Genomic DNA, 23,481 nt, shown 5'->3' with positions numbered 1-23,481 from the left:
TGCACTTTACCTTTTTTTTAAGGAATATCTGTGTACTCTGATTCAATATCTTGAAGAAAATTAACGAATTGTCTGTGTTTCAGGCCCCCCTCGATCGTATTAAATTTACTAGTTTAATAATACAAGATGAAGAAGAACTCTTTATTATATACAGAAGGCACATGTGACACATTCAACTTTTAACACATTTTTACATAATACTTGTTGATGTATAATACAATGAATTGTAATTAAATTATAATCAGGATAATTTTCACAAATTTTATCCTGAATTTTCTTTAACACTCCAACTTGGTGCTCCGCCAGTTGTTACGCTTACCATTTTGTTCCATTGTAAATTATATCTTGTTAAGCATTTCTCAACTTTTTCAAATAAATCGGCTCCCGTTGTTTGGTCTTTAAGAGATTCCATTGAAAGAAGCTCTTCAATAATTTCAAAATTAACTGCGCAGTATTCTTTTAGTAGTTACTTTCGTCAAGAGCTATTGAGTACCATGTTATGGATTCTAATACTGATAATAATTGCTCATTCAAATTTGTATCGATACATTCAATTCTTCTTACTACGGTTCGCCGAGATAAACTTATATTCTCAAATTTGTGTTTAATGTCAGGACATATAATTCCACAAGCTTCAGTCATACATTCTTTAATATAGTCTCCATCATAAAAAGGCTCGTTGCTTTTTGCAATTATGAGAAATAACAAAACTTGCCTCTACAGTAGCTTCCTGTTCCTTAGTTAGCCGCGTAAACACATTTTGTTGTCTAGATAAATTTTGAATCAATCCATCAGCAGTTTCTTTCTCGCTTCCGAAGTTAAATTGGCACCATATTCGGAATGTTTAGTAGTGAAATGTCTTTTAATATTGTACTCTTTAAACTGAGACACTATCCCGGCAGATGAGACAAACAGTCTCGTTATTTATGTTAGCAAAAAAATATTTTGTGTTCCACTCTTCATTGAAGACACGATGCTCTTGTTGAATTTTTCATTTTTTATTCATTTTTAAAAGGGCGTAAATATTATTTTTATCGCTACTGGCACCAAGATGATAACCGAAGATAACGCAAAAAGACTAACTGCGGGATGACCATCAGAGAAAACAGATTGGAACTGCGGCCGGTCAGCAGTCCTATCCTATTACTCCGCCACCGCAGCAAAGCCGTTGTCGTTTGTTATTTGGTTTTTAGGAGCATTAGGAACTAAGGCCATATTGCTCCGGGATATGCGGTGGTCATTCCCTGACCTTTCCGCATCCTCCGTATTTGGTGGGGATGGGCTCGAACCCCGGTCTAATCAAGAAGGGTGTGCTACGCACTGCTGCTCCTTCCCACCTGGCTACCGAGGCACGGAAGCCGTTGTCATCATCACTGGTTGTCTGTTACCGTAGTTTCGCGCGGTTAGTTTATAATCGCAAATTATACCGTTATAAAAGCGGCCGTTGGCTCTCTCCGGTTTGCGCACAATTTCAAATTCTATCTCAATTTGAACAATACAGAGATGATAAAACAATTTACAAGTCGACAAATTCTATAATGTATTATATATACAAATTTATTTTCCAAAAAGGCGTCGCAAAAGGCATAAAATAAGTAAACTTTTTTAGAAAACACAATTAAAGCTTGCGGGCCATACAAAAACTGTGCGGCCCGCGGACCGTAGTTTGCCCGGGCCCGGAGTATATGATGACTCTTGTCAATCAATTTGGCCCTGGAAGGATTTTGCAAGGCTCATGATGTAGAAATTTTTTCAGTGTGGTCTGTGCTTGTTAACAGGAGAGACTGCTTCTACAGGGATAGGATACACTTAAATAGAAAGGGTGCAAGAGTGTTTGCTGATGCTATCGAGACAGCGTTGATGGGTTGGCAAACTTCTAGCTTGGGAGGATTCATAGAATAAAAGGTTAAAAGTAGCTGCAGGCAAAGGTGATTCTTGCACTACTTCTATTAAAATGAGCAGCAGCCTGGAGTAAAGGGGTGCTAGGAGTTTCAGGGACTGATGGCAGTCATCTTGAAACAAATAAATACATGCAATGTGTTAGGGTAACTAAGAATAACATTAAGTGCATGTATACTTGCACGTACACCAATGCTAGAAGTATAGTAAATAAATTTGAAGTGTTGGTCAAGACATCAAAGGCAGTTATTATTGGGATATCAGAGACAGTGTCACACAGATATTAGGAATGAAGAATCGGAATTTGAAAAGTACAATCTGTACAGAATGGATAGACAGGATAGGAAGGGAGGAGGGGTTATGCTGTTAATTAAGAAAAACAGCAAATCAAAGGAAGTCCATCCAGTTAACATAGATGGACAGTGCAATGATATGTCAGTTTGGTGTGACATAATGGGAAAACAAAAATAAGGGTAGGAGTGCGTCATAAGCCTAATGACTCAAATGAGTACAACAACCAATTGTACAAAGAAATAGTGGGCTAGCAAATCAGAATGTCTTAAAATGGGGGATTTTAACTTCCCAGATATTGACTGGAACTTGTGGGTTGGTCACTCTCACATTAGCAATACTTGTGGATTTATCGGATGATTGTTTTCTGCAGCAGCATGTTCAAGAGGCAACCAGAGAGGATAATACTCATGATCTGGTTATCAGCAGTGATCATTCGTGCATTAAGAATTTGCAGATAAAGTAAACACTAGGTGGCAGTGATTAGTGTACTGATATGGCATTTACTTAAAGATATAATTTACGGAAGCAGTGTGTTACTGCTTCCGTAAAAGGTGACTACAGTGGTCTCAGACAATTTTTAAATTCTGTACAGTGGGACCAACTGATGACGTTACCAACAGCAAATTCTAATTGGGAAGCATTCAAGGAATTAATTGCGGAAGCTACTAAACTTTTCATACCTAGTAAGAAATACTATTCGAGGTTAGGCCTAAATGGTTGTCAAATGAACTAATGAAACTCGTGGCAGAGAAGAAAAATGCATATAAATTATCAGGCAACACAGAAACCTATGGCAAATATAAGCTAGTCTGTAATCAAGTCACAAAGGAGATTCGGCAAGCGAAGGCAGACCATGAAAAATCTTTGTCAAAGGATGCTAAGAAAAACAGCAAAGACTTCTTTACTTATATAAACTCTAAAAGGAAAGGTACGAATCAGATTGGTCCACTTGATATTGATGATTCGACTGTCGGTGATCCTGCTCAGATAGCAAACAAACTGAATAAGTATTTTGCATCTACATTCACACATGAGGAGTTAAGGAAGGAAAATGCCAGAAGTTTATCAAATTGTAACAGGGTGCTTAATGATTTTGTAATAACTGAGAGCAAAGAGGAGGAGAAATTGTTGAAGTTAAAACATAAGAAAGGCAACTGTGGTGGATGCGATCTATCGAGTTATATTAAAGGAGGCGGCAAAGGAACTAAGCAAACCCTTAGCCATAACTATGAGAGCATCCTTGGACTCAGGGAAAATCCCCACAGACTGGAGATGGGCAAATGTATCCCCAATTCAAAAAGGGGGATCGAAGGGTGACACGAGTAATTACAGACCAGTAAATTTAACTTCTTTTCTGGGTAAAATAATGGAGTCACTGGTTAAAGATGCACTGCCAGATCATCCAGACAAGACTGCAGCAATAATTCAAATACAGAATGGGTTTGTTAAGGGGAAAACTTGTCCAACCAACTTGATCGGATATATGATGTGGTTAAAAGGAACTGGATGCAAAAAATTAATTTTGATATCATATACTTGGATTTCAGGAAAGCTTTTGACACTGTTGCGCATGGAAGACTACTGTACAAATTGAAGCAGAATGGTATTAAGGGTAAGTTTCTACAATGGATAAAAGGATGGTTGAGTGGGAGAAGACAGAGGGTGGTAATCAATGGGTGCTGCTCTTCGTGACCTAATATTATTAGTGGAGTCGCACAGGGTTCGGTGTTGGGTCCACTGTTGTTTTGTATATTTATCAATAATATTGGTTAAGGTATATCAGGCTTAGTGTCAAAGTTTGCAGGTGATACAAAGGTTCGCAAGGTTGTTAATGACAGTAATGGCAGTGTGTTACTGCAACAGGATCTAGAAAATTTGGGCAGATAGGCTCAGAAGTGACAACTGAAGTTTAACATTGACAAAAGCAAAGTACTGCATATGGGTAGAAGTCACCCCAGAGGAACGTACCAACTGTGTGGACTTAGGATGGTAGAAAATGAAAAAGACCTGGAAGTAATTGTGCAGTCAGATATGAAGTTTTCTGAGCAATGCAGACAGGCTGCAAGAGCAGGTCAAGAGGTTTGTCAATGATATACAGGAATTTTGCTAGCAAGGAAAAGGAGGCGATTGTCCCTTTGTATAAGGCAATGGTCAGGCCATGCCTTGAGTAGTGCATACAGGTCTGAAGGCCTCATTTTAAGAAGGATGAAGATTTGCTTGAGCATGTATAGAGAAGGGCAACAAGATTGATCAAAAGAATGAAGGAATCCTCTCGCCAAGAGAGGCTGAAGTTCTACAAATTGCAGTGGCTGGAGACTAAGCATCTGCGAGGTGATCTAATTGAGGTATTTAAGGCCTTGAATGGGTTGAGCACGCTGAATTCTGATGGATTTCAAATTGAGGAAAGGCAGTTGTTGTAGAATAGATGTGCGGAAATGTGCCTTTAGCCAGCAGGTGGTTAACTGCTGGAACAAAACTTCCATCTGTTGTTGTGGAAGTTGATAACTTAAATAAATTCAAGGAGGAACTGGACAAACGTTTAGAGGGAATGGCTGTGTGAATTTTTTTTTTTTTTTTGGCTGATGCTACATAAGCTCATACACTTGCTTTCTTGCATCACATGCCTCTATTACTACTACTAAAACACACTTGTTGCAAAATAACTGTAGAAATAATGGTGGAAATTAATTTAACAATTTAGTTTCCTGATCGAGAAGATGGTAATATCAAATATATAAATTTTCTCTAAGAAGTGAAGGTTTCAAGAATGGTTTTAGGTGTGTTCCTAGAGTTTGGAGCCTATCCATACTTGTGTTTCTGACCACAATATCAACTATTAGTCTGTGCAGCAAAATAAGAAATTTTGCATGTTGCAAAACATTTTGATAGCAATGGCGATTTCATGTAATGGCAAAGTGAAAAAAAAAAAAAAAAAAAAAAAAAAAAAAATGTAGCACCAAACTAGGTGTTCCAGTTTTCAAAAAAAAAAAAAATTCACATCACTATGCTTCAGATGATGACCACTTTACAAAGAGGATTACCCATGCCATAACAATTTTTTGGTAGTATAAGCATTTTAAAGAGGATAGAGCCCAGAATACAGAGTGAAATGGATCTTGCACTGCAGAAGGAAAGATTTGAAATATAATCCTAACTGTAATATTAATTTACCACATTAGTTTTGTAGCATATTAGTTTGGTTTTTTTCCACAATAGCCTTGAAGACATAACCCATGTCTTTAAAGCAAAGTTGTTAAAATAATTTCAAACAGCAATCATGGCATTTTCTGTTTTTATTTGGATATAGTATATGATGCAAGAAACTACACTTATAAAGCATCAGCCAAAAAAAAAAAAAAAAAAACTTCCCATATCACCTGCCCATCCAATAATTTATCTAGTTCTTCCTTGAATTTATTCTAACAGATGTTCGCTGTTGAGTTTAACAGCACACAGGCTGCCAGGGCCATATTGTGTCTTTCTAATGGTAGATATGAAATTCTAACTTTATTTTAATAACTATATTTTATGGAATATTCCTATATGATTTAGGAAGGTAAACAGTTCTTTCTTATTAGGGTCATCTCCAAGGATCTGCACTAATGTGATGACAGTGCATTAGTAAATGATGTAAAGGTGTTTGAGAAGATATTTTGAAAGTGGGGACATTCCACTAATAAATGATGAACAGTCAGTTGTACACGACATGTGCATTGGGGAGCACTGTCATTCGTCAATAGATACAAGTGAGTGAGGTATGCCCAAAAATCTTAAGATTTCCTAAAATTGTTTCTTCTCTTCTGCTTTCCCAGAAGCTGGAGAGTCACAGCTTTGGTTCTGGTTTTATTTGGTATAGTTTGTTTCCTGGATAACCTCTCCAGATTAGTGATCAACTATTGTAACATGCTATATGGATAATATGTTTATAATCGGTATGTGGAATTTGAAAAGTCTGCAAAATAGTAGTATGTACCTAGTTGTTTGGCTGCTCTTTCATTTCCTGCTATCCCAGAATGCCCTGGGATCCAGTAGAATGTCACAGTTTGATTCAACTCATTGCAAGCATGTAATTTAGAATGGATTTGTTTTATTACAGGATGTCAGGAGTTGGTATTGCTACTTATAGCAGACAGCACTGAGTGAGTCTGTGTATATTAATGCAGATGAAATTAGAAGTTCAGTAATGTGATCCAGAGCTAAGTTAATAACATAAAGCTCACCAGTGAAGATACTGCATTCGACTGGTAATGAGAGAGAAGTGGTGAATGACAGAAAGATTGCCCCAGCACCTACTTGGGTCTCAGTTTTGGAAGGAGATATAGAGTTCTTTTCCCAATGTTGAAAATAGTCATAAATTGCAGATATATTTGCCCAAGGTGGACCTGATGGTGTCATGTCCTAAAATATATTACCAATTTCTATATTCCATGATTCAGCTAGTTCTTTAAGTCTAAGTGGAGCAGGTCAGTTTTCATTTGGTTTGCTATTGTAAAATGACTCCCATTCGGTATTGTATAGGAATCTCCAATTAGGGTGAGAAGGAAGACTGCAGATTTTTGCCACATACAGGAGATGTAACGTTTTTCTGCAGAGATGTAACAGAGGTTTTTGGGCTTCGATGTAAAAACTCTGAACTGGGGAAGTTCTAAAAGTCCCTAGAGAAACTCTCAGAGCACTATGCTGGATGGTGTTTAACCACTCTAAAGTACTTTTCCTCAGAGAGTCATACACTGGAGTCCAAGCAGGACCTGATCAGAGCTCTATAAAGATGGACCAAGGTATGTTAATCAGCAGCCCATGACAGGGATGACACACACCAGAGAATATTCAATTTCTTCAAACAGATGGTTCAAAGATAGGCCACATGTGCTCGAAAGTTCAGTTTTCTATCTAGTACCAAGGCAAGAAAATAGACAGTGTGAGCAAGGAGAATTGAAACGTTATTGCTCTTTAGCTCAGGATCAGTAATTTGCAGAAGTGAGTAGTGGTGGATTTCTGCTCAGCAAGACTTCCCATATCCATTATGTAAGGTCCAGGATTCTATTCTGGAAAGGGCAATTTCTAACTGTCTTTCAACAGTATTCATATTTTGTGACCTGCAGGATATGGTGAGGTAAAAGTTTGTTCCAACAATCAACCACTTACTGGAAAGGCAAACCCACAAACATCAATTCTGCAACCATCCTTCCTCAATTTGAATTTATCCTCCTGTGCGTGAGAGAGAGAGAGAGTTTGTTTGTTTGTTTGTTATTTGGTTTTTAGGAGCATTAGCAACTAAGGCCATATTGCTCCGGGAATATGCGGTGGTCATTCCCTGACTTTTCCGCATCCTCTGTATTTGGTGGTGACGGGCTCGAACCCCGGTCTAATCAAGAAGTGTGTGCTACGCACTGCGCTCCTTCCCACCTGGCTACAGAGGCGCCCAGAGAGAGAGAGAGAGAGAGGAAAGATACTATCAGCGTCGAGCTTGCTCAATTCATTCAAAGCTTTAAACACTTCAATCGGATCACCTCATAGGTGACTAGTCTCCAGATGCTGAAATTTGCAGAATTGAAGCCTTTCTTGGTAAAAGCACCCCTTTGTTCCTCTCACCAATGTCGTTGCCCTTCTATATGCCCTTTCTGGCAGCTCTACCTCCTAAAATCAAGCCTCCAGACCTGTATACATACAGTATTCAAGATGCAGCCTGACCACTGCTTTCTACAATGGGATAATCATTTCCTTATCTCTGCTAGCAAAGTTCCTATATATCACTGACAAAAATCCACAAGCTGTCCTGCAGAATATCTGCATTGCTCAGAGAAATTTGTATCTGACCACACAATTACCCCCCCCCCATATTTTCCATCTTACACTACCCTGAGTGTAGTACCACATTTCACTGGTAGCTGTATTTCAGCTCTTACAAACAGATAACAATGGTCAACAAATTTTCTTTTTCTTTTGTTTCTTTGATGAAAGTATTTTTTCTGTATTGTTTTGCATGTGCGAAGTTGAGAAATCAGCATTCAAAAAATTATTTTGCTCGAGTTTGAAGATACGATGTTTTATATTATATAAAATATGCCACATGCCACTAGACCTAAAATGAGAAAAGAACATCCACAATACTGTTTTAATATATCTTATATTAAAAAACATAAAACAGTTTAAAATCATAAGAACTGATACATTTAAAATTATTTAAAAAAAGTATTAAAACACATTGATCAGCAAAATACATATCACTTTATTCACATTTTATGTTCTCCTTCACCTGTCATTAGTTTATATCCTTCTTCACCTTAGTATCACTTCTCCATCACTGAGATGTCCTGATAGCATCTCTTGCTATGCTGGCGCCTCCGTAGCCAGGTGGGCAGGAGCAGCAGTGCGTAGCACACGCTTCTTGATTAGACCGGAGTTTGAGCCCGTGACCACCAAATACGGAGGATGCAGAAAGGTCAGGGAATGACCACCGCATATCCCCAGAGTAATATGGCCTTAGTTGCTAATGCTCCTAAAAACAAATAATATGCCACAATTTTCCAGAAGAAAAAAATCCAGATGGGAGTGAAGAAAGTATTTTTAATGACATGTTGCAGCCTAATTTATAGTATGGCAGGCACAAGTTGGTTATAAGTGTCTGCTTTGTTTCCCAGAAAATTTGTTGCTACAACTTTGAAAGTATCCCATGCCGCTTTCTCATCACCGTAAAGGATCTTGTCAAAGTGTTCATCTTTGAGAAGGTCATATATCTGTGAACCAATGGACACACCTTCCTTTATTTTGAGCTCACTAAGTCTTGGAAAATTCTCCTTGAGGTATTTGAAAGCTGATCCATCTTATCTGGTCTATGACTTTTACTAATTGTCTCGTAAGTCCCAATTTTATGTAACAGGATTTTGCTTGGTTCAACTAGTGGACTGTAATGGATATTTTGTTTACCCCTAGATACAGTGATTGCCTTGAAGGCCAGTCTTTTATGTAATGAAAAGACCATGCTCTACTATCCCATTTGCAAAGAAAACAGCAAAACTGTGTTTCGCTGCTGCATTCCTAACAAGAGGGCAATAACTTTTAAGTCACCACAAATCTGCCATTGGCCTCCTTGTAGTCTATGAATTCAATGAGGCTTCATGTTATCATATGATTCATTCATATAAACTGCGTGGCCTACTGGAATTGATGGTAGTATGTTGCCATTATGTAGTAATAGCACTGCTTTTAAACTCAATTTAGAAGAATCTATGAAGAATCTCCAGTCTTGAGGGTTGTAGTCAGTATTGAGTCCATTAAACCATTGATGTCAGTGCACACAAGAAGGTTAAATCCTTTTGGCAGCACTGGTATACAGACACTTTAAGGAGATTTTAGCTGAATCTTGAAGGAGATTCGGCTAAAATTTACTTTATGGGTACACCCTCCAGACTGTCGGCAATACGGCAGTAACTGACCAATGGAGACTCCGCCCACTCACTGCCTTTTCCCTTTGCCTGCACATTACATGGGAGACAGCAATTGCTTTCCCCCTCTGATTCTCCGCTGCACTTCGGCTATGCAGTAGCAATCGGTATTCACTTACGGGAAATTTACTTGTGTGCACCCTCCAGCCTGTGGGCTATATAGCAGCGTCAGAATGTCACATGACATTAAATTTGCTTTGTCTTTGTGTCTCTTTGTTTGTTTATATCTGATTGGCCAATTAGAAATGCATAAATAAAAAAAAAAATTTAAAAAAAAGGTGTTTGGTTTTGTTTGTTCGGAGGTGAATAATAATGGGGTTTGAAGGAAGCAGCCCAAGAAAAAATAAAATAAAAATTAAGAAACATCACCTGATTGGCTGATTAGGAATGCATAATTTCCTACATTCAGTTTTTGTTTGCCTTCAGTGCGTGTGTCATTGTGATTTTTTTTCCCTTCCTCAATCTGAAGACTGAAAAAAAGATCTCTAACAAGAAATAAATATAAACTGGTGATGATAATGTTAATATAAACTGGTGATAATAATGTTGGATTTTAAATGCATTATCAGTTTTTGTTTGCCTTCGTTGTGTGCGTGTGTAGATACTGTCGTGACTTTTTCCCTTCCTCCATGCTATATCAAAGATATACAAGCCAGAAGTTCAGGACAGTGATTGAATGAAGACATTAGGTGAGTGTTTTTCTTTGTATTTTTTTTTTGCCTTTTTCACGTGAAATAGTCTAGTAATGTACAGCCACAAAAGCAGGGGTTAATGGGCCCACCAAAAAACGAATAAAAAAAAAAGCATTTCTGTTGTTGATTTGCATCAGCATTTCTCATTGTTAATGATTGTGAAATAGTCTAGTAGTGTTCGGGCACAAAAGTGGGGGATAGGGGGCAGCAGCCCACACAAAAAAAAAAGAAGCATTTTTGTTGTTGACGTGCATCAGCAATTCTCATTGTTAATGCTCGCGAAATCATCTAGTAATGTTCAGGTGAGAAGAATTAGTGGCTGCATGTGGTGTGAATTTTTTTTTACTTTTTTTTTAAAATTGTTGCTTGGCCGTTTCTTTATCTTCATTTTCAGCTCTGACATGTTATGTCACATGACATCCACCTGTGACGTGCAGCCAAGGAGAAGAGGGAGAATGCAGTGAGTGAGTGGAGTCAACCTGTTGATCACTGCTCCTTCTCTTCTCCTCACTGCCATTTTAGAGGGTGCACCCATCTCTAAATCTTAACCAGAGATTCCACTGCTGCAGCTAAAGTTCTGCCTTATTCTTTTTTGGTAAATCAAGATCTCTGATAAGATCATTTAATTCATTTTGTATGGCTCTTCAGAGAGAAATTGGAAATAAAATCAGGTTCAGGTGATTTTTCTTGGCCATCACTTGACTCATCAAATTCTAAAACATATTCAGATGGTGGCTCAGAAACAGGGAGTCCTCCGTGGGGCACCAATCAAACAGCAGATGGTATATTCAGGCAGCTTAATGTCCACTTTTTCTTCTTGGAAATTCCTTGCTGAAGAGGTAGAACCAAACAAAAATAACAGCCTGTTATATGATCTGAAGGCTCTCTCCACATCACGGGCACAGCAAAAAGTACTGAGCAGATTTTATGATTTAACCAGCTGCAGAGATTAGAAGTTAGAAGCTCAAGTATTGCAGCAAATATGAGGTGCCCAGCTTTTATCTTCATCCCTAACTTTGCAGTCAAAATAACAGATGTTTTTTTTTTATATATATCATCAGAGGAATGGCACACTTCTGTGATGAAATTGTTACTTCACCACAAACATAAAAATTATCCACACTATTTATACACTTAAGAAGCATGCTAAATTTTAAGTTTTTGCTCAGTCGAAAACAAGTGTAGCATGGACAAATGCCTGGCTCAGACTGACACATCTAGACAGGAAATAGTGACTCAGCACCAAGAGCTGCAGTGTTATCACACAAACTGTACCTCAAGGCAAAATTTCCCCAAAAATCAAGCAGAACTGCAAGTGACATGCAGTATCATCAAAACTACAGCTGATAATCCATTTTAACTGTTATATTCGTATTTAGCACATTAATATTAGTTGAAATTGACTCATTTTATTATCAAAACATTTTAGCTTTTTATCAGTGTAATTATAAACAAAGTATTGAACTTCACAAACTGAATTTTAAAATAAATTCATCATATGTAAAGAGCCACTACTGCACATAATATTGTATAAAGAATGAGCATGTGTGTATATGAATGTATTCCCAAAAGCAACATTGACATTAATACATGCCCAGTAGTGTTCCGCAGTGACTTTTTTTTATGGTGGCAATGCAGAATAGTTTTTAGCATTAGCATTTAGTAGTGTAGTGACAAATCATGCAAGAAAGTAAGCTTATACATCAACCAAAAAAAAAAAAAATTCCCATTTTACCTATCCATTCCCTCCAATAGTTTGCTTAGTTTAGTTCTTCCTTGAATTTAAGCTATCAACTTCCACAACAACAGATGGAAGTTAGTTCCAGAAATCAACCACCCACTGGCTAAAGGCAAACTTCTGTACATCTGTATGCAGATATAACCTGGTCCCATTCCACCTATTCCAGGGATGGGAAACCTGTGGCCTTTTGTCTATTTCTCTCAAATGCAAAATCGACCTTTTATTTCATGACAATACACCAAACTCAAAATATTTTTAAGGTAAATTTTATCTATTCTCTTTTTTATATCTTGTTTTGGCACAACCTACTGTTGTGAATCAACATTTTCATATATGACACAAATTAAACTAAGCTTGAAATCTCAGATGATGGATATTCACTTTGAGAAACAATTAAAAACTGCTGTGAATGATGTTGGAACCAAATATCAGATTACTATCTAGCATTAAGCAGTCGCAAAAAAAGTCATTAAATGGTTTGTTGTCTAAATTAGTCCATTTTTAATTTTGTTATCATCATTGCTAAACAATGTCTTCGCTAATTTTTTTGTTTAAATTCCTCTTACAATCACTCATCATCAGCCATTTTCAATACACTGCAGGATGAAGGCCTCTCCAGCAACTTTCCAGTTCCTTCTGTTTTGTGCAATGGCCATCCATTTACTACCAATAAACTCATGAATTTCATCTATCCATCTCCGCCGTTGTCTTCCAGGTTTTCTTCTAGCTCCTCTTGGGTACCATTCTGTTATTTTCTTAGTCCATCTGTCATCATGTCTTCGAGCTATGTGTCCTGCCCAAGACCATTTTAGTTCTTTAGTTTTGATAAGAATGTCCTTTACTTGAGTTTGCTGCCTAATTCCTTTTGTTTCTCTTCTTTTCTAACAGTCTGATTCCCAATATAATTCATTCCATTCTTTGCTGTGTAGTTCTCAGCTTCTTTTCCATTCTTTTGGTGAGTGCCCCAGTTTCACTTCCATAAGTTGTGGTGGGGAGTATACATTAGTTCATTGTTTTACGTTTCAGACAAATTGGGATATTGCTCCTCAGTATGCTACTACATTTCCTGAATGCTTTCCATCCAAAATTTATTCTTCTCTTGACTTCCAGCCATTTATCATTATTACAGCTAATGACTTGTCCAAAGATAAGTATATGACTCCACCTTTTCAATTACTGCTCCTTCAATCATTATATCCCTTTCTCTGGCATACTTGTTCATCATTACTTTTGTTTTAGCCATGTTCATCTTTAGTCCAAAATCCTTACTAACTCTGCATAACTGATTAAGATTTTCCTCTAATTTTTTGGGATTGTAGCTTATGACCACATGTCATCTGCAAATCATAAATAGTTTAGGTACTCTCCATTCACATTGACTCCTTTCTGCAACCAGTCTAATCTTCTGAAAGCTTCCTCAAGGGCAGCACTAAACAACTTCAGAAATACTGTGTCTCCTTTCTCAATTTTAAATTTCCTACTGTCTTTGTCTAGTCTAATAAAGGAGGTAGCATTCTCATATATTTTCTTCAAAATCATAATACAGTGGATTCCGGTTATTTGGGCCACCGGTTAATCGGAGCAGCTGTTTATTTGGGGCAAATCTTAAAAAACAGAAACCAATCAAGAAAATAGCCAGGGCTTACTTCGCTTAATTGGGACAGCATGCCGTTTAATCGGAGCGGGAGACCGCAGCAGTGGAGATTACCCTACGATTGTCTCCGACTGTACCACGTGATTCGGTCGAAATTCTGGAGGTCACAACCATAAATCAATAAAAAGTATTAGCAGTCACCTGTTTATTGGGCTTTTCTGTTAGTGAAATCTATCATAAACGGATAGTAAACTCGATCTTATTGAATTTGCGATAATACCGACAGCTGGAATTCTATGGGTTATTATGGTGAAATGTGATTACACTTCCATGAAATCTTCAATCATATAAAAAAATTAATTTTAAGATCTCTTCATTCCTATTTTCAAAGCTTTGTAACTCGTTACTCCGTTCTCACTTGCACGTATTGTGTTACTTGCAATTTGTGTGTGCCGTGTTCTTTATTATTGGTTGCTTATCTTTTTACTGTTTTAAATTTTAACCCTCCACCCACAAATGTCAGTGAACAGAAATGTCAACTAGTTCGTATGCACATATTACAGTATGTATTAATTATTCCGATTTTCACGTATCATTTAATTTTTTTAATTGGTAAGGTAATAAAGGGTAAATTTGTGCTTAATACATCTTTGCTTTTATAGCCTGTGGATAATATTTCTCCTAATTTCGCTAATTAGAATCGCTGTTTAATAAAATTAAAATTCAATTCATAAACGTGATCACAATGACCGCCGCTTACTTCTTCGCTTACATCGTATAGTGAACGGTACTTTACTATGGTGACTTCATCGTAACGTGATTTGATTGTACACTGAACCAATTGTAGGGGGGGTACATTGTATTTTTAACTATTTATGTGAAACTTCGGATAATTGGGGCAGCCGCTTAATCGGGCCAAAATGCACTAGTCCCGATGTGTCCCAAATAACTGGAATGGACTGTATATGGGGTATCTATGCCTTATCTTTCCAGTACCCGAAACATTGCCTTATGGTGCATGGAGTCAAATGCCTTTTCATAATTCACAAATGCCAGGCATAGTGGTGTTTTATATTCATTTGCTTTCTCCATTAGCTGTGATATTACGTGAAGGTGATCCATAGTTGAGAATACTGTCCTAAAGCCAGCTTGCTCTTTCAGTTGATTCTCATCAGGTATTCTTTCCAATCTGTTAGTAATGACCCTTGTGAACAACTTGTAGATATGGGATAACAAGCTAATTGGTCTATAATATCCAATTTCTGATTTATCTCCTTTCTTAGCAGCAAAACTATGATTGCATTATTCCACTCCTTAGGCATCACACCTTTTCTAATACACTTTGTGATGGGCCTTGCCAGTTTTTGTGTTATGTTTCTTCCTCCAAATTTTAACAACTCAACAATAACTTCTTCCCCCGGGGCTTTCTGATTCTTCAATGCATGTTCTACCTCATCAGGAAGAATATCGGGTATGTCGTATGTGTTGCTAATTTGCGATCCACCTTCCCCACTGCTGGCATCATTCCCTCGCTCCTTGTATAATTCCTATAGTAGTCTTCTGCTATTTGAATTATGCCTTCTCTATTTATAAGTACACCATCGCTATTCTTCAGTTTCAGTATCATTTGTCTTTCTGTATTGCTGCTCATGGCTGCTGATTTAAATCCTTTGTTTTCCCTTAATGCTTGTTCTACTTTTCTTGTGTTAAATTTTCTTATGTCCTCTCTGAGTCTCTTTCTAATGGCTTTGCATAACTCAGTATACTCAATTTTCTCCTTGTCAGTGTTTATCTTGCTCTTCATTTGTCACCTTCGGTTCATCATAACAGTGTTTCTTGACTAATTTTTTCTGCTTTGGATTTCTTTTTCCCTATAGGTTTCTTGGGCTTTATCACTTTCAGAAAGTTGTAATATTCCTCGTCGATATCTTGGTCCTGAGCAGTCTGCAGAAGCTCAAACTTGTTCTTAAGTTCCAGTACATACTGCTTTTTCTCCTCTTCTGTTATCTCAAAGACCTTTGTATTATTTACTCAAGTCAGTTTTTTCCTTTCCTTTCCTACATCTATATCAAGTGTACGTCTTATCATTCTGTGATCATTTCCAACATTTACCTTATTCAGGATGGTAACATCATTCACGATATATCTTCTGTTAGTGAGGATGAAGTCGATTTCATTAGTTGTTATCCATTTGGACTCTTCCATGTCCACTTTCTGTTCACCCTTTTCTTGAAAAAAGTGTTCATTACTGACAATCCTTGAGATTCTGCAAATTCCACAAGTCTTTCACCTCTTTCATTTCTTTCACCAATTCCAAATTTTCCTATAGTTCCCCTTTTCTGGGCTGTTTTGTCTTTTTCCAACCTTAGCATTGAAGTCCCCCATAATAATAGAATGGGTTTTCTGCTCATCTAGAAGACTCAATTTCGGTGTACATTTCTTAAACCTCTTCATCATCATGGCTCGATGTTGGTGCATCGAGCCATGATGACAATAACCTCATACAATAACAGGCTGCAATTAATATTAAATATGCCTACAAAAATATATATATATATATATATATATATATATTTTTTTTTTTTTTTTTCTGTATATATTAAATTGTAAGCATCAGACATAATAGTATCTTGGTTTAATAAAATATGGCCTTCTAATGTAAAAAGGTTCCCCACTCCTGACCTATCCTTTTTACAAAATATATTTCCTATTTCCCTGAAAATAGTGTCACTGCCAACAGCTATCTCCCATCAACTAGCACACTCTGCCATGGAGCATCTTACTGTGTCTTGTGTTCCATAAGTACGTATTCCCCAATGCTGTGCTGGACAACTGAGTGCTTGAAGGGTCCCTCTTTAATTTCTTCAAGGGCATCAGTACTGTTCCTCAAGCCCTCACATAAATCCATCAGAACACTGACTTCGAGCATAAGATCCTCATGCTCTCTGCAACAAAAGCACACACATATCTCTCAGCTGTATCACATCCCATGACAGATAACTTCGCAAAAAGGCCACAACTGGCACAACCAATGTAGCTATGATTCACAAGAGAACTGCCTTCTGTTCCAAGCCAAAGCATTCCTGCTAATTTGAGCTTTTTGTTTGCTTCTTTGTTTGATGCATGATCCTAGTCTAAATTCATTTAAAATTTCATTTCAGCATTAGCATTAATAGCAGCAAATGATGCATGAAAGCAAGTTTACACAGCATCAGCCAAAAAAAAAAAAAAAAAAAAAAATCCCATTTCACCTATCCATCCCTCCACAATAGTTTGTATAGTTCTTCCTTGAATTTAATTTTAAACTACCCACTTCTACAACAGATGGAAGTTTGTTCCAGTAATTAAACCACCCGTTGGTTGAAGGCTAACTTCTGTACATCTAGTATGCAACCACCCTTCCTTCCTCAATTTGAATTTATGCTCCCTCATGTGCATAGTCTGAGCAGAGGAAGAATCCCAAGACATCCATCAGTCTATGAACAGCACTCAGTTTGCTTGTAGACAGACGGACGTGGTGAAGACAACATACTCTTCATGCATATATCCTAACACTCCTAAAAAAGGATACTCTGCAAACTAGAGTAACTAGATGTACAATTTTTTTTTTTAGCCAAAGTGTTATTAGCATTAGCATACGATGCAAGAAAGAAAGCTTATACAGCATCAGCCAAAAAAAAAAAAACCCTTCCATTTCACCCCTCCATTCATTCCAAATGCCTTTCCAGCTCAGCCTTAAAATTTATTTTGGCTATCAGCTTCCACAACAAAAGATGGAAGTTTGTTCCATCAATCAACTATCTGCTGGCTAAAGGCAAATTTCTGCACATCTATTCTACAACTATCTTTCCTCAATTTGAAACTGTGCCCACTCAGGTTCTTAGTCTGAGCAAGAGAAAGAATCCCATCAGCACTGCTCAACCCATTCAAGGCCTTATTCACCTCAATCAGATCACCTTGCAGGTGTCTACTCTCCAGGTGCTGCAATTTGCAGAACTTAAGCCTTTCTTGTCCTTGCTGGCAAAATTCCTATATATCATTGGCAAGACTCCATGACCTGCCCTGGCAGCAAGTCTACACTGCTCAGCAAACTTCATATTTGCCTGCACAATTACCCCCAGGTCTTTTTCATGTCTAATGTTGACTACTATCTTCTGTCTTCTCAACCTGCATCCCATGCATAGCACTAAGCATTATTTATGTTTAGAACTTGCATATTAAAACAAAAAAAAAAAAAAAAAAAAGGCAACAGATCTGCATAGAACCAAGGCTACTGTGAGACAATGTCTACTGATTCCACTCAACGAACAACTCAACAACAGCTAACCCACCCAGTTACCATTTATACAAGCAATTTTGCTTACATAAATGGTAACTGGATTTTAATCCTGTATTTGTCATGTGGGGTCATTTCTACTCTGTGCAACTAACAGCAATTTATGCTTCATCTACTCCATCCACACAGCCGAAACTCCTAATACCTCTTGTTCAAAACAGGTTTCTTTGAATTAGTCACAGAAAATTCTAGAAATGTCAATTATTGCACAATTAGCAAAACTTTATGATTAAGTTAAACCTAATTATATGCACATGTTGATTAATCATGAAGACATACTGATAGTAATTTCTCTTTACTGCTGTGTGCTTAGAGGGGAACAGGCATTCTGTGTGTTATCAGACACTCGGTCTAAAACACTGATGGATCCAATATCTTTCTATTTCAGAAGATTTAGGAGAAGTCCGGTTGGCCTGCTGCCCTAAAATCCACTCATGCACACCTTCTCGATGGTAAGCCCTGTTACGTCACTTAGATGGCAACAAACATGTAGAGTGGTTCTCTTCAAGGCGCCTGGTCAGCATGAAGAGGAAAAGACCAAACCCTCCAGCACATGACAGTAAGACAAAACAAATGGCCCTCAATCCCCAGCGGCTTTCACTCCACCCTCTTACGGCAGTGAGAGGATCAGAGTGGAAGCAGAGGGTGCTAAGAATCTCTGGGTACAACCAGGCTGCCATGCACGGAAATTGAACTTGGCCTGTTATAACGTACGATCACTCATCAGTGAAGACAGGATATTACAGCTGGAAAAGGAATTAGAAAATGTGAATTGGAATATCATCGGTTTGGCTGAAACAAGAAGAAATGAATCAGTTTATCAAGTGGAAATCTGTTGTACACCAATGGAAACAATGAAAGGAGTGAAGGTAGAGTTGGCTTTCCGGTCCATAAAGATATAAAAAACACATTTTGGAATTCAAAAGTACATCGCCAAGGGTGTCAAGACTACTACTCAGGACTTCTAAGAGGTATAAGCTGAAGGTTATAATGATTTATGCACCAAACATGATGATGAAGAGGCTGAAGAAATGTACACCGAAATTGAGTCTTCTAGATGAACAGAAAACTCACTACACTATCATTATGGGGGACTTCAATGCTAAGGTTGGAAAGAGACAAAACAGCCCAGAAAAGGGGAACTATAGGAAATTTTGGAATTGGTGAAAGAAATGAAAGAGGTGAAAGACTTGTGGAATTTGCAGAATATCAATGAATGTCAGTAATGAACACTTTTTTTCAAGAAAAGGGTGAACAGAAAGTGGACATGGAAGAGTCCAAATGGATTAACAACTAATGAAATCGACTTCATCCTCACTAACAGAAGATATATCGTGAATGATGTTCCCGTCCTGAATAAGGTAAATGTTGAAAGTGATCACAGAATGGTAAGACATACACTTGATATAGATGTAGGAAAGGAAAAAACTGACTTGAGTAAATAATACAAAAGGTCTTTGAGATAACAGAGGAGGAGAAAAAGCAGTATGTACTGGTACTTAAGAACAAGTTTGAGCTTCTGCAGACTACTCAGGACCAAGATATCGACGAGGAATATTACAACTTTCTGAAATTGATAAAGCCAAAGAAACCTATAGAGAAAGAGAAATTCAAAGAAGAAAAAATTAGTCAAGAAACACTTGTTATGATGAACCGAAGGCGACAAATGAAGAGCAAGATAAACACTGACAAGGAGAAAATTGAGTATACTGAGTTATGCAAAGCCATTAGAAAGAGACTCAGAGAGGACATAAGAAAATTTAACACAAGTAAAGTAGAACAAGCATTAAGGGAAAACAAAGGACTTAAATCAGCAGCCATGAGCAGTAATACAGAAAGACAAATGATACTGAAACTGAAGAATAGCGATGGTGTATATAAATAGCAGAGAAGGCATAATTCAAACAGCAGAAGACTACTATAGGAATTATACAAGAAGCGAGGGAATGATGCCAGCAGTGGGGAAGAGGGATCGCAAATCAGCAACACATACGACATACCCGATATTCTTCCTGATGAGGTAGGACATGCATTGAAGAAAATGAAGAAACAGAAAGTCCCGGGGGAAGATGAAGTTACTGTAGAGTTGTTAAAATTGGGAGGAAGAAACAACACAAAAACTGGCAAGGCTCTTCACAAAGTGCATTAGAAAAGGTGTTACACCTAAGGAGTGGAATAATGCAATCATAGTTTTGCTGCATAAGAAAGGAGATAAATCAGAAATCTGAATTTATAGACCAATTATCTTGTTATCCCACATCTACAAGTTGTTCACAAGGGTCATTACTAACAGATTAGAAAGAATACTTGATGAGAATCAACCGAAAGAGCAAGCTGGCTTTAGGACAGGATTCTCAACTATGGATCACCTTCACGTAATGTCACAGCTAATGGAGAAAGCAAATGAATATAAAACACCATTATGCCTGACATTTGTGGATTATGAAAAGGCATTTGACTCCATACAGCATCAGGCAATGTTTCGGGTACTGGAAAGACAAGGCGTAGATACTCCATATATTATGATTTTGAAGACAATATATGAGAATGCTATCTCCTTTATTAGACTAGACAAAGACAGTAGTAAATTTAAAATTGAGAAAGGAGTTCGACAAGGAGACACAATATCTCTGAAGTTGTTTACTGCTGCCCTTGAAGCTTTCAGAAGATTAGACTGGTCACAGAAAGGAGTCAATGTGAATGGAGAGTACTTAAACCATTTACGATTTGCAGATGGCATTGTGGTCATAAGCCACGATCCCAAAGAATTAGAGGAAAATCTTAATCAGTTATGCAGAGTTAGTAAGGATTTTGGACTAAAGATGAATATGGCTAAAACAAAAGTAATGAACAAGTATGCCAGAGAAAGGGATATAATGATTGAAGGAGCAGTAATTGAAAAGGTGGAGTCATATACTTATCTGTGACAAGTCATTTAATAATGATAAATGGCTGGAAGTCAATAGAAGAATAAATTTTGGATGGATAACATTCAGGAAATATAGTCACATACTGAGGAGCAATATCCCAATTTGTCTGAAACGTAAAATAATGGACTAATGTATACTCCCCACCACAACTTATAGAAGTGAAACTTGGGCACTCAACAAAAGAATGGAAGAGAAGCCGAGAACTACACAGCGAAGAATGGAACAAATTATATTGGGAATCAGACTGTTACATAAGAAGAGAAACACATGGATTAGTCAGCAAACTCAAGTAAAGGACATTCTTATCAAAACTAAAGAACTAAAATGGTCTTGGGCAGGACACATAGCTCGAAGACATGATGACAGATGGACTAAGAAAATAACAGAATGGTACCCAAGAGGAGCTAGAAGAAAACCTGGAAGACAACGGCGGAGATGGATAGATGAAATTCATGAGTTTGTGGGTAGTAAATGGATGGCCATTGCACAAAACAGAAGGAACTGGAAAGTTGCTGGAGAGGCCTTCATCCTGCAGTGTATTGAAAATGGCTGATGATGATGATGCCATGTGCTTCCGTCCAATTGGTAACACTGTCTTTGGTCTTAACAACATTGATGCATTGCTGGAATCAAACTATGAGCAATTTGTTTCTTGCAGCATGTGCTGCCGATAGTGACACACACACACTCCTTGAATCAAAAGTTGGTTAGGTTGAAGAGGGCAGTTTTTAAATTTGCTTTCTGACAGGCCTAAAGTGAGGTTTTTATTTTCAAAAATTAATTAAAAATATATTTTTTACATATTGAACATATTTTTTTAACAGCTGTGTTCATAAAAGATTGAAATTATAGGTGGCATAAAAAAAATGAATAATTTTGAATTTTTTTTTTGCTGATTTTTAAATTTTTGCAGGCATAGAACTCATTTTCATGCAGCAAATACAGGGTTAAAGTGTTGCAATCATACTGTATACAAATATGAATTTTAGTGTTTAGTGCACTAAATAAAGTTCTACAAGGCAACTGTCACTTACCAAGTTCCCACCAAAGCTACCAATAACAAAGACTATGACCATTAAGTTGTAAGAACTGTATTAATTTGTGTTTTTGTATGTAACATGCTGTAAAAGCATGTCATTAAGAATTGTTCTACTACTGAGTATGCAACCAACCCACTGATTTCAATCAATATCTAAAAAGTTAAAATCCTCCATGCTAAGGCATTGTGATTTACTTGGGCACTACATTTTTCTGTGTAGTTGTTCATCATACTCATCACAATCATTTTGCCAATAACATACTTTTACACCTATTTCTATTCCCAGTATTTATATTACACCAGGCCAACTCACTGGCAATGCATGTCAATTAGGCATACTGTTTTAGAATCCTTGTGTATCTCAACCAAAATTTCCTCCCTCACGTCCATCCTTTTATATACACATTCACCATAGTCAAATTCTGCCTCTGCAGAAAGAGTAGGGTTTTCTCCATAGTTATTCTGGGATTTTCAGCCCATTGGTGCAAAACCACTCAAGAACACACTTCCATAGACAACTACACATATAGATATAAGTAATTAAGCTTGATTGCCATTCAAATAATAAGAAATTTGACCATCAACATTATTTTAAATAAAATATCCTCAATGGTCAGATTCCTTTAAAAAAAAAATCAATACTCAAAAAATTCAACAAATTGGATTAACAGGAAACAAGAATACAAATTCTGCTACCAGAAAGAAGTTACACTATGTTTTTGGTCTTATTTTCCTTAATAATGAGAAAGTTTATAAATATGTACTAAGTTCAGAGTAAGTATTAAACCACAGAATGATCAACTTTCACAATACAGACTATTTCATTCATATATTTGTCTCTAAAAATTGCAACTTTCTACTTTATTTAGGGAAATCATCAACTTGTGAATTTAGAATGGACCATAGCACATGAATGCCATTCCAGTTCATCACACATATCAATAATATCATGAACATAACTTGATTATTTAAAAATAAATTAGTTTATTGATGAATTAGATTTTAATTCATCAATTAGATTTTAATTAGATTTAAATAAATTAGATTTTAATTTTTACCACTAATTGCAAGTTGTTTCACCCTTAATTTAAAAACTTTCACCACATATATATATATATATATACATATATATATATATACACACACACACACAGTATATAATTTTATTCTTTATATAGAGGCACTAAGTAAACATCATTTATAGATCACCACAATAACAATAAGTTTAAGTAACTTAAAACGAATACGTGGCACCCCTGGAATGTTGTTGCGGCACCCAGGTTGAAACCCACTGGAGTAGCTGGTCCTACGCGTACACTTACACGTATAAAATTCCATTTAGCAGCAGTGAATGTTTGTCGTAAAAACATTCTCATGCAAAAATTTTTACAGGGCATTTTCAGTTACATTTCATTATATTATTCTGCTAACGTATTCTGAAGGGCACAGGAAATCTTCCTGTATGCCCATTGCACACATTACTAACCTACACGAGTTCACTTTGCTTACAT

At 37.0% G+C, this 23,481-nt stretch overlaps 1 protein-coding gene across 1 annotated transcript in view; it reads right to left on the bottom strand.

Moving 5' to 3' along the window:
* LOC150089531 (selenoprotein F) overlaps window positions 1-23,481 on the bottom strand; it is a 50,807-nt gene that overhangs the window by 26,714 nt on the left and 612 nt on the right. The window lies entirely within an intron of this gene.

Source organism: Mastigoproctus giganteus, chromosome 2 (assembly GCF_048544385.1).
Source record: "Mastigoproctus giganteus isolate SK-2022 chromosome 2, ASM4854438v1, whole genome shotgun sequence".
Taxonomy (NCBI): domain Eukaryota; kingdom Metazoa; phylum Arthropoda; class Arachnida; order Uropygi; family Thelyphonidae; genus Mastigoproctus; species Mastigoproctus giganteus.
Note: the sequence above shows the minus strand (reverse complement) of the source record. Positions and strands in the feature narration are given on the sequence as shown.